Source organism: Marmota flaviventris, chromosome 16 (genome assembly GCF_047511675.1).
Source record: "Marmota flaviventris isolate mMarFla1 chromosome 16, mMarFla1.hap1, whole genome shotgun sequence".
NCBI lineage: Eukaryota > Metazoa > Chordata > Mammalia > Rodentia > Sciuridae > Marmota > Marmota flaviventris.
The window spans coordinates 8710400-8722553 of record NC_092513.1 but is presented as its reverse complement, the minus strand read 5'-3'; positions in this window follow the sequence as shown (position 1 = coordinate 8722553).

The window sequence follows — 12154 nt, the reverse complement described above, 5'->3', positions numbered from 1 at the left end:
GGTAAAACTTTTACTAAGTAAGTTCTTAGTACTTACTCATCTGTCTCAAGTAGTGATGAATGCCCTTAATATTTAAAAGTTTTTATAATTGTGACAAGTGTTTTTTTTTTTTTTTTCTGAAAAAGACTTTCAGATGAACAATGGATGCATATATATGCTTTTTATATTTTGCATGCACATTGCTATGGTCTAAATATCAAAATATCAAAATTTATATGTTGAATTTTTATTGCTTATGTAATTATAAGAGATGGGGACCAACAGGGGTAATAAATTCATGATAGTGGAACCTTCAATTTATAAAAAAGGTTAAAAGGAGCATTCTAGTCCCTTTTCTGCTTCTACCTTCTGCCATCTGAAGACACAGCAAGAAAGTGCCACCTTGAAAGCAGAGAAGAGACCCAGTCTGCTGGCACCTTGATAATGAACTTGTCAGCCTCCAGCACTGATAGATATTATTTTTAATTATTTGTAAGTCACCCAATCTGAATTATTTTGGTGTAGTAACAGAAGCAAGGTAAGACTTACATCTTCTCCAAAAGGTGTGTATGAGGATATCTATAATAGAATTGTTTCTGTGAAAGACTAGCAACTAAAATGTCCAATAGTAGGATGGATAAATTGTGTTGTTCTCCTATAGCTATAAGAACAAATGAACTTTTGTATAGGGAACTTACAATGATACATATTATAAATTAAATGTCAAGCAAGAAAAGCCATTTTATTATGATTTTATTTTTTATTTTTATCTATTTGTTTTGGGTCCAAGGGATTGAACTCAGGGGCACTTGACCACTGAGCCACATCCCCACCCCTATTTTGTATTTTATTTTGAGACAGGGTCTCACTGAGTAGCTTAGTGCCTCACTTTTGCTGAAGCTGGGTTTGAACTTGTGTTCCTGCTGCCTCAGCCTCCTGAGCCTCTTGGATTACAGAGGTGAGCCACAACAACTGGCATGATTTTATTTTCATAAGCTCAAAACTAGTAGAACAATAGCACTGAAATTCAGGGATTACAGGTAAATGTTCTTTCTCAATGTGGGTTTGTGGAAATGCATCAAACTCTTAGTGTTTGTGTACTTTTCTGTGTGTACACTCTAACAAGAACAGTTTAAAACAGAATAATAAATAAAATGATTCAGGGTTATGTTTTTCAATAGAAAATATATAGTGTTCAATGGTGCTTCTCAAATTCTAGTATGCACTAGTTGTTACACAGAAAAGATTGAAAAGAGGAACAGTTTTATAAAAATGCATATAAAAACTTAAAAGTCAGAATTCTAAAATATAATGAAAATTGATTGAAGAATGAAAAAGATTTGAGGTTGGATAGGCATTAAAGAAGTTGAGTCAAAAGTTTGAAATTATCTCATAAGAGAACATTAGACCTAATTTCTAAGATGTCCATCTTTATGGAAAAAAAATTGTATATACTATACGTGTATACACACACATACACACACACACACACTATATATATATATATATATATATATATATATATATATATATATATATATATATATAATTGGTTTGTGTTAGTCATGACATTCAAGAGATATAAAACCAATAGGAAGAGATTAATTATTAGGAATTGGCATACACTACTATGATGACCAACATGTCCTGTGTTCTGCCACCTGTAAGCTCCAGAACAAGGAAAGCAGATGATACAAATGAGTTCAAGTCCAAGCACCTGAGATCTGAGAGCCAGTGATGTTAAGACCTCGTCTGAATTCCAAAACCCAAGAACTGGCAGGAGGTAGGATGGCAAGAGAAGGTGTATGTCTCGGCTCAAGCAGAGGGAGTAAATTCACCTTCCCTGCATCATTTTGTTCTATTCAAGATGTATGCGGGTGATGCCCACCCACACTGGAGAAAGCCATCTGCTTTATTCAGTTCCTGATTAAAATGCTAAGCTCTTCCAGAAACATCTTCAAAAATACTCCCCAAAATAATGTTTTACCACCTATCTGGGTATCCTTTAACTCACTCTTGTTGACTCAGACAATTAACTAGCAAATTATTGTTACAAACTCTATAAGAGCAGAAAAATGAAGAACATTCACCAGCTCATTCAATGAGGCGGCTATCAACTGGAACTATACCAGAAAAGGCATATGTGAGAAAGGAAATTATGCATGCAAAATTTCACAAACAAAAGCAGAAAACTTTCCCTCTAAAATACCATCAAACCATATCTAATGGTACCAAAAAGACAATACATCATGACTAAAGTATATTTTCCAGAAATACAAGCATGGTTTAACATTAGATGAAACGTTAAATGTAATTTTCTGTAGTAACCAATGAAAAATAAATCACTTAAGTAAGTGCAGTAAAATAATTTTTATATATTTAAATTTCTAATCATAACAGTAAAACTAGGAATAGGAAGTCAATTTTATAACATGCTGTGAAGGGTAATTTGCATCAGTTCTGGAACTGCCCAGAGCTGTTGTGCTTAATTTCCTGCATGACACTAGCCTCTAGTCAAGATCCCAAACATGCTAATTAATAAATAACATTGCTTTTGTAATCTTGGATTCAAAGAATTTCCATTGTTTGCTTCTTTTGTTCTTCTGTTTTGTTTGCCTAATTGTCAGCATTGTTTATTAGAGTGAGACAGTGGACTTACATTTGGTATCAGTCAGACCTCAGAGAGTTCTATGGTTGGGGCTGATTTTGTTGTAGAAATATGGTAAGTAAGCAGTATTATATTTAAAAACCCAACTAAAATTCCACTTTGGAATCCCTAGTTCCACAGTGTTGTATGTATATGTAAGTAGTTCCTGATTCCAGACAGAAAGTGCACATACCTGTGACCCTTACAGAAAAAAAGATCTACATGCTCACCTGCTCTCTTTTCCAAACCACTTTCAGTGAGACAGTGATACTGTGATCCATATCATTGTTTCAACACTGTTGTTATATTGTATCCTTTTCCTGCAACTAATTGGTTGGTCAACATCCTTACTTAGAATCCTGTGAAGGTTTTTTTGAGCAATTGAACTGTTTTTGTATAACCAGCATTAGAAATGAGATTACTAAATAGATTCCTGGCTTATTCTTTGCCCAAAATATCACTTAGGTATTACTTAGAAAAAAATGATGCTGATAAACTGGATAAAACAGTACTATTTATAGACATAATTATCAAGCTATGCTTGGTTTGAAATAGCACAATCTTTAAAATTGTTATATATGACAACAGAATGCATTACAATTCATATTACACATATAGAACACAATTTTTTACATCTCTGGTTGTACACAAAGTAGAGTCACATCCTTTGTGTCTTCATATATGAGCTTAGGGTAATGATGACCATCACATTCCACTGTCTTTCCTATCCCTATGCCCCCTCTCTTCCCCTCTCTTCCTTTTCCCCTGTCTAGAGTTCATTTAATCCTCCCATTCCCCTCATCCTTGCAGCATATTATGAATCAGAATCCTTAAATCAGAGAAATCATTCAGCATTTGGTTTTGGGGGATTGGCTAATTTGACTTAGTATTATATTCTCCAGCTCCATCCATTTACCTGCAAATGCCATGATTTTATTCTCCTTTAATGCTAAATAATATTCCATTGTGTATATATAGCACATTTTCTTTATCCATTCATCTACTGAAGGGTATCTAGGTTGGTTCCACAGTTTAGCTATTTTGAATTGTGCTGCTATGAACATTGATGTGGCTGTGTTCCTGTAGTATGTTGTTTTAAGTCCTTGGGGTATAGACCAAGGAGAGGGATAGCTGGGTTAAATGGTGGTTCCATTCCCAATTTTCCAAGAAATTTCTATATTGCTTTCCATATTGGCTGCACCAATTTGCAGTTTCACCAGCAATGTATGAGTGTACCTTTTTCCCAGCATCCTCGCAAGCACTTATTGTTGTTTGTCTTCATAATAGCTGCCATTCTGACTGGAGTGAGATGAAATCTTGTAGTGGTTTTGATTTGCATTTCTCTAACTGCTAGTAGTGATGAAAATTTTTTTCATGTATTTGTTGATTGTACATCATCTTCTAAGAAGTGTCTCTTCAGGTCCTTTACCCATTTATTGATTGGTTATTACTTTTGTGTGTGTGTGTGTTTGTTGTTGTTGTTGTTTGTTGTTGTTGTTGGTGGTGGTGGTGGTGTTTAGCTTTTTGAGTTCTTTATATACTCTAGAGATTAGTGCTCTATCTGATATGTGAGGGGCGAAGAGTTGCTCCCAATATGTAGGCTCTCTATTCACCTTACAGATTGTTTCTTTTGCTGAGAAGAAACATTTTAGTTTGAGTTCATCCCATTTATTGATTCTTAATTTTAATTCTTGTGCCACAGGAGTCTTATTAAGGAAGTTGGGGCCTAATCCCATATGATGGAGATTAGGGCCTACTTTTTCTTCTATTAGATGCAGGGTCTGTGGTTATATTCCTACGTCCTTGATCCATTTTGAGTTGAGTTTTGTGCATGGTGAGAGATAGGCTGTTACTTTCATTTTGTTGCATATGGATTTCCAGTTTGCCCAGCACCATTTGTTGAAGAGGCTATCTTTTCTCCATGCATGTTCTTGTCACCTTTGTCTAATATAAGATAATTGTAATTTTGTGGGTTAGTCTCTGTGTCCTCTATTCTGTACCATTGGTCTACTAGTCTATTTTGGTGCCAATACCATGCTGTTTTTGTTAGTATTACTCTGTAGTATAGTTTAAGGTCTGGTATGGTAATGCCACCTGCTTCACTCTTCCTGCTAAGAATTGCTTTAGCTACTCTGGGTCTTCTATTTTTTCATATTAATTTCATGATTGCTTTTTTTTCTTTCTATGAGGAATGTCATTGAAATTTTGATCAGAATTGCATTAAATCTGTATAGTGCTTTTGGAAGTATGGTCATATTGATAATATTAATTCTGCCTATCCAAGAGCAAGGTAGATCTTTCTATCTTCCAAGGTTTCTTTGATTTCTTTCTTTAGGCTTCTGTAATTTTCATTATATAGATCTTCACCTCTGTGAGAAACGAGCTCACCTGTGCAAACCCGTAGAGTGGACTAAGAGCATGAGGTACAGCCAAAATGAGGCTTTTCTCCAGTGGTCCTGCAGAGTGTGATGCCTGGGTGAGCAGGCACATCTAGAGCAGTTATAGTCAGTCAGAGTGCAAGGACCCTCCTTGGATCCTCACTAGCTGAGTACTATGCGGGGTAAACAGTTTTCCCCAATGTCATCTAGGTTGTACTGTCTCCTATTGGGTTATTTAAATATTTCCTTATTTCCCACTGATTTTATTAACTCTTGATTGACATGTTGACTTCTTTTATAAGAAATTCCATGTTCTCTTATGCATTTCCTTCCCTTGATGTGAGAAGTGTGCTTTCAGAAAAGTCTGGTTCCTTTTTGTGAAATATTGATTTTAGGGACTGTATTATGGGCTGTATGTTTGCAGATTAGGTTGATCCCATGTGGGATGCCATTCATTCAGTAGACAGAGTGAAAAGTTTATATATATATATATAATTTATATATATGGATTTTTAAATCAAACTGTGATTATATCTCAAATTATAGAAGAGAAAATAGTTTTCAGATTTAATATATATTAAATATATGTATATAATTTAATCTATTACACAATTAAATTAAATCTATTACACAATTAAATACATATAAAATTTATATGTATATAAATAATATGATTAAATTATATACATACTAATTTAATCTGTTACACAATTATGGTAATTCAGATATTATTCTGGAAAGTTTGAAATCTCTGAACACTGTTTCCACTTCAATAAAAGTACAGGAGTATGAATATACACATTTTAATCAAACTATGATTATATCTCAAATTATAGAATAGTAAATAGTTTTCAGATTTGAGTTTTAGTATCTACTATTTCCTATTTTTCCTAAAAAATAGAAATAAATTTTCTCTGGCTTTTTATGCTTAAGACCACTTTTAGAAACTTTCTCCACTTTGACATACTTCCAGTTACTCAAATGTTAAAATTCAGAAAGTGAAAGAATTTAAGTAAATATAGTACTTCAAGGATTAACTCTTGAATCTCTTTGCATGGGCCAAGTAGCATTGACATGTTTATTTTAATGAGCATCCTGTGTATTTTAAGTATTTCTGGTATTCTGTGGTGTGCCCACAAAGGGGTCTGGAAATGTGGAAGTCTTAGTCTTCTCAATGGCTATTTGGCATTTCTCCAGGGATTCTATAAGAGTATGTCCTAGTCATGTTTCTTCTGTAACCCTCACTTGACCACAGATACTGTGACATCATCTCTTCAATTTTCTATTAAATGTTTCAGAACATCATGATTCCCAGAGGAATATATGGAAGTTGTAATTTTGAATCATCCCAGCCATGACCAGGGATCATATTGATTAACACCAACCTGAAACGAATGGATTTCCTTTTAGATCCTCAGATTAGAAAACTTCCATAAACTGATTTAAGCTGATGACTAAAGGAAGACATCCAATTTATAGGGAGAACTGTACAGAGAAGATGTAAGAACTGGGGAAAAGTCATGTAGAGACTAGAGAGAATCAGAGGTTAAACAGACCCAGTTTATGACCCTTACTAGAACTTGCAAATGTTAATGAATTAAAGCAACTCAGCAATGGAAAGAAAGTTGGTCCCACGAGCCCCAGGGAGAAAAGGAGAGGAAGTGAGGTGGGTGTGAAGGTGAGACACCAAAGATCCACACTTTGCACACACTTGTCTCTTTGTCCTAGAAAATAAGACTATGGTTTCTGAATTAAAAATAGTGTTGTTTAGTAAGAACCCTTTTTTTAAAAAAAAAGGAAGGAAAATAAAGGAGATGGGAAGAACATGAATCTCATGGTGGTTGCTTAATATAGCAAAATTACAAATCTCCCTGCTTAAACACCTTCAAGTATTTCCTTGTGGTTAACAGGGGAGCAGACAGGGAAGAGATGATAATGCGACACTCAGCAAGGGAGAGGAAGGGTGACCTTACAGTCAGACATTATAAAACTTCAAGATAGCTTTAAAGAAGCACTGATAGTATAGATTTCAATGGGGCTGTAGTGCTTCCCTAGTAGAATATTAAGGATTTATCATGTGGTTGAGACTATCTTATTCACAGTACAGACTACCTTAATACTCAGAGGCTGAGGTCTTCATAGTTGGACTTTGCCAAATAAATCCTTATGCCTTTGAGGCAAGGAACATCACATGTTACAACTTAACCTTTCATTTGTTTTGAACTCGTTACTTTCCCTTATTGATGAGTAAACTAAGATTCAGGAAACAAATCTCCAAAAACTTTCCTGAAATGAAAATTAATCTAGGAGGTCTTCCAATTAGCCGTTTAGGTTCAGCCATTGAAAGGGAAATCATGCACCTGATTGCCTGGGTTTACTCCTTTCGCTTTGTGATGATTTCTGCCTCCTGAAAGCGAAGATGGATTTTATCAGCTTGGAAAAACATTTAGGTTCCAATATTTTTTTTAGGAATAAGTGATTACTTCTGCTGAGACTGTGTGTCTCAGTATCAGAGAGCAAGGCTTGAACAATTCACTTCACCCATATATCTATCTGTATTTCCCAGGAAGGACCACAGACACATGTGAATGTAGCAATAACAAACCCCCTACTTGGTCCAGAATAACAATTTATGATGAAAAAAAAAAAAAAAAAGCCAAGCTTCTCAAGACAGGGGTTTGGGAACTGAAATCTTCTGGAATAATGTTTTTTTGCCAAAAAAACCTACATGACTAAGCTTAAAAAATCAGAGAGAAAGCAGTGAGCAGTGGTTGCTATAGTATCCAGTACGCACCTGTCCTCTGGGAAGAAGAATGGAGAATAGTGTGCTGCCGCAGGGAAGCTGGCTTTAGGGCTCATTAAAGACACAGATGACAGGACATGCTCAGCTCTAAAAACGACAAACAGCTAGAGAAGTGTCCATCTGTAAATACTTTTATTACCATCAGCACATAGAGAGTAGCCCAAACAGCAGGGTTTCAATACCTGTATTGTTTCAAAATCTGAACTGCATTTTACAGTCAGCGTGACGCAGCATGCTTTGACTGCCTCCATAGAACAACAGTGAGGGACTGCTGTCATCACCTCGCCTGGGGAGAAATTCTATGCATCACATATACTTAAACCACAAAGAGAAATCCAGAAATGCCAAGGGCTTTATGTGTAGTGATTCAAATGCCACCATTTTAAGTCTACTTAAGATGTAAAGCAACACCTCCTGATTCAGTATTCTGAAAATGAGTACCTTTTTTAAATTCCTTCATACCTTTACAAATGTCAACCTTTTCAGAATTTTTTTCAGGCTAGAGGTCACAACCATTTAAGTACATGTCTTGAAAAAAACACTTGATAATTTTAGTCTCCATTCTCTGGATGTTTTCAATCTTATTTTTTTGCAGCTTGGCAGGACAGAGACAAAGTGTATGAATGGCTGAATAGCTCCTTTGCCGTCACTTTCCTCAACCTGCTGATATTTTATGAAAATTTAGACTAAGATTTTATAGATAGTCTTCCTTTGATTTTTTTTAATAATTGGGTTTTTTTTTTATCCCAAAATACTTTGTGGTATAATTTGACCAATCTTACTGCCCGTCTCCCTCATGGCAAATCATTTTAGTATTCTCTTCACAGATGTCTATGAATGGCTTCTTTACATACAAACTTTTCTGAAACCTTGCATTGCCAAGATCATATTTTATGATAACAGTATTTGAAAAGGACTTCTGCTTGTGTGTACATACAGAATTTTCTATTCAACACTTTCTCCCTTAAATACATAAAAACATAATATTCTTTATTTTCTTGCATTCATTTTCATTGTTAGTTCTGATGTCTTTTTGATCCCATTTCTCTGCAGGTGATCTGTAATGAATCAAGACTGAATTATAAAAAGCTCTATATGTTTCTGTGTCTTTGACGTTCTTTAAATTTCACTACAGCGTTTCCAGACATGGGTTTTTCTCTGTGTATCCTGTTGGGCAGGCAGGCACACATGACAAGGGGACCCAAGTACACAGGCCCTCACTCACCTTCTTACCAGATGTCTTCACCTCGTTGCCCAGAACTTTGCAAGGGGTTCCATTTTTTCATAAGGAACACACAATATCCCGTGTCAATTCCCAATTCGAAACACCCTGTGTTGTAAGCTGTGTGGCTCTGTTGCTTTAGCTGAATATTTGAATCTGCAAAGGTCAACACTTGCTTCTGAAGGCCTTTTCCACCCTGGAACCTTGTGCTGGAGGGACGCCCCGTGGTAGCCTGACGTTGTGTAGGCTTGTCAGCTTTATTGCCACCCAACCACTTTTCTCCTTAGAGACCAACTAGCCTTAGTCACCACAGACACTTCGTCCCACAGTTCTCCTAGGCCAAATACCACACATCTTATAACCAAGCAATATTTTTTTCACTGTATAATAGCTTCAATTATTTAAATGAAAACATGTTTGGGCTGAGGCTATGGCTCAGTGGTAGCACACTTGCCTGGCATGTATGAGGCACTGGGTTCAATTCTCAGCACCACATGTAAATAAATAAAGGTCTATCAACAACTAAAAAGATTTCTTTTAAATATTTTTAAAAAAGAAAAAGAAAACATGTTTTACAAATAAATATAGGGAACAGCAATTCTAAAGGCTGTGTTAGGGCACACACTGATCAAAAGTATAAAAAATTAACGCAAGTCAGTTTTGAGAGTACCTTAAATTTAAAGTTGTTCAACATTTGAATTTTAGTCACATACATAAAAATGTTCAACATTTGAATCTTAGTCACATCTTTAAAAATGTGATTCATCATATGAGGCATCATATCATCAGTGATGATAATCTTAAATATTGAATCCAAGAGTAGCTCTTAGAAACACAAAGATGTTTCTCCAGCTTCACAGTGAATTAATGTTAACAATATAAACTAACATATGCTTGTGAGCTTCAAATTATGTTTTTCTGGCTTCTTGGTCAAACTGATGATTCGTGTCACTGCACCATGCATATCCCTTTATCACTCTGTCCTAACACTATGAGTTAAGCATGTGGCTTTTATAGAACTTTTATTTTCTGGATGCAAGTGCAAATTGTTATATGTGTGCTGTGTTTTCTCATGTTTGTATTTCAATGATTTACATTCTGTCTAGTTATAGCGCATTGAAGAACAAACATCAAGCTTTGGTTCCTAGCAGAGTCTAGGCGGGATTCTTGGCAAGTGATTTGGTGAAGAATGTTCTCAGAAGAGCATCAGGGATTCAGGACATGGGAATTCAGCTCAGCAAGAACGTGTGAGAGCTGATCCCTGGGGAGGCTCTAGAGCAATCCCATCCAGGAGAAGTATATGACATGCACACTGCACAGCGATGCCTCTCTTTGTGAGCTGGTCCACCCGCCGAGGAGCACAAGAGAAGCAACAAGCTGAGGGGTGACTGGAGTCTACATCTACAGCAGAGGAAATACCTGTGCATCTTTATCTACTTTCCTAGCTATGCAATAGAAGGAAACAGGGAGGGGCAGGCTTAAAACCTGTTAGTTGTCAAACCTGAAAAAATACAGTCAGACTGTGTATTAGTTTCCCAAAGCTATTGCAACAAGTTACCACAAACTAGCTGAGTCAAAAGAACAGAAATTTATTGCCTCACAGTTCTGGAGGCTGGAATCTCATGCCAGGCTTCCTGCAGGATGGCTTCCTTCTGGGATCTGAGGGAGAATCTACTTCTTGCCCTCTTCCCAGCTTCTGGAACTGCTGGCTATGCATGCAAAGTCTTGGGTGTCAGCAGCATAGCTCCAGTCTCTCACTCCGTCTTTATGTGGGTTTCTTCCTGAGTCCATCCCTGTGATCTTGTCCTCTTGCAAGGGTACCAGTCACTTAGTGATCCCACTACAGTCTCATTTCAACTTAGTACTTCTGTTTCTCTAAAGACCCTATTTCCAAATAAAGCCATCTTCACAGGTGCTAGGGATTAGGTCTTCATATCTTTTTGGGAGACACATTTCAACCCATATGAGACTAATAAATTTCCAATGCTACCCTTTGACATATTAATGCTTTGATATAAGGTAAACTTGATGACATGAATAATTTATCATATAAGGTAAACTTGATGACATAAATAATTTATCAATAGATAATGCCATGAACCACTAACACAGATTAGTGGCTGTCGTGGTAGACCTGAAAGCATTGATTTTCTCCATTCACTGACACCTTGATGCCATTGAGTTCCTGCTAAGGTCTTTGCTGTCTCCAGAAACTCCATCATGGAAATGAAATTTGGCCTCACTACCTGTTTTACAGAACACAGCCTGCTTTGTTTTCTACCTTTCCTGGACATAGGGACAGTTTAAACACTCTTCTCTTTATGAGAGGGACTGTCATTAACATAATTGACAGCTGCTTTATAACAGCTCTAGCTTTATATCTGGGGAGGCCTGGATACCTGGCTTTGACTTTTAGCCAAGAGTGATGGAAATTAACACATCTGTTTAAGTTCTGGTCTATGGAATGCTTTTACCTTGTGATTTTTAACTGGCATGACGGGTTAGATGATTTGGTCTTACTATGGATCATAGTGCATTAAAATCTTCTTTTGGAGTTTCTGCCTTGAGCTCTCTGGAAGGATAGCTTCATAATATACATCTTGATGGCTCCATTCAGAAAGTGCATTGGTGTGTGAGTAAGGAGTGGGAGTTAACATTTGCATGTCTCTCAAATTCCCAGTGCTTTGGGAAGTCTCTTATCTTTCTCTTACTGAATCATATGTGTTGCCACTAAGCAAATCTCTGTCTGAGTAAGGCATGGGCAGGCTTATCCTACCAGACACTTCAAGTCATGATACCTTTGCAGAGGCTGATGAAAGTCTTGGGACTGAACTAACAAGTTTCTGAGGCTTCTGACTAATTTTATGTTCTTAAAGGAACCTTAATCATTTCAGCAAGAGATGCCCCAGCTGTCAGCTGCCGGAAAAACCACAAGCTCATCAAGATTTTAAGAATTTTTTTTTTTAAAGTTAAATCTGAGCAGAAGAAAACTGAGGAGGAATCAATTTCTTTGAACTTTTAATTGTAAGGGCAAGAGTTTTTTTACTTTGGATTTAATTCTTTTGGATTTTAATGTCTTTGGTCTTGAACACTTAGCATTTGCATTTAATTTCTTGCTGGGGATA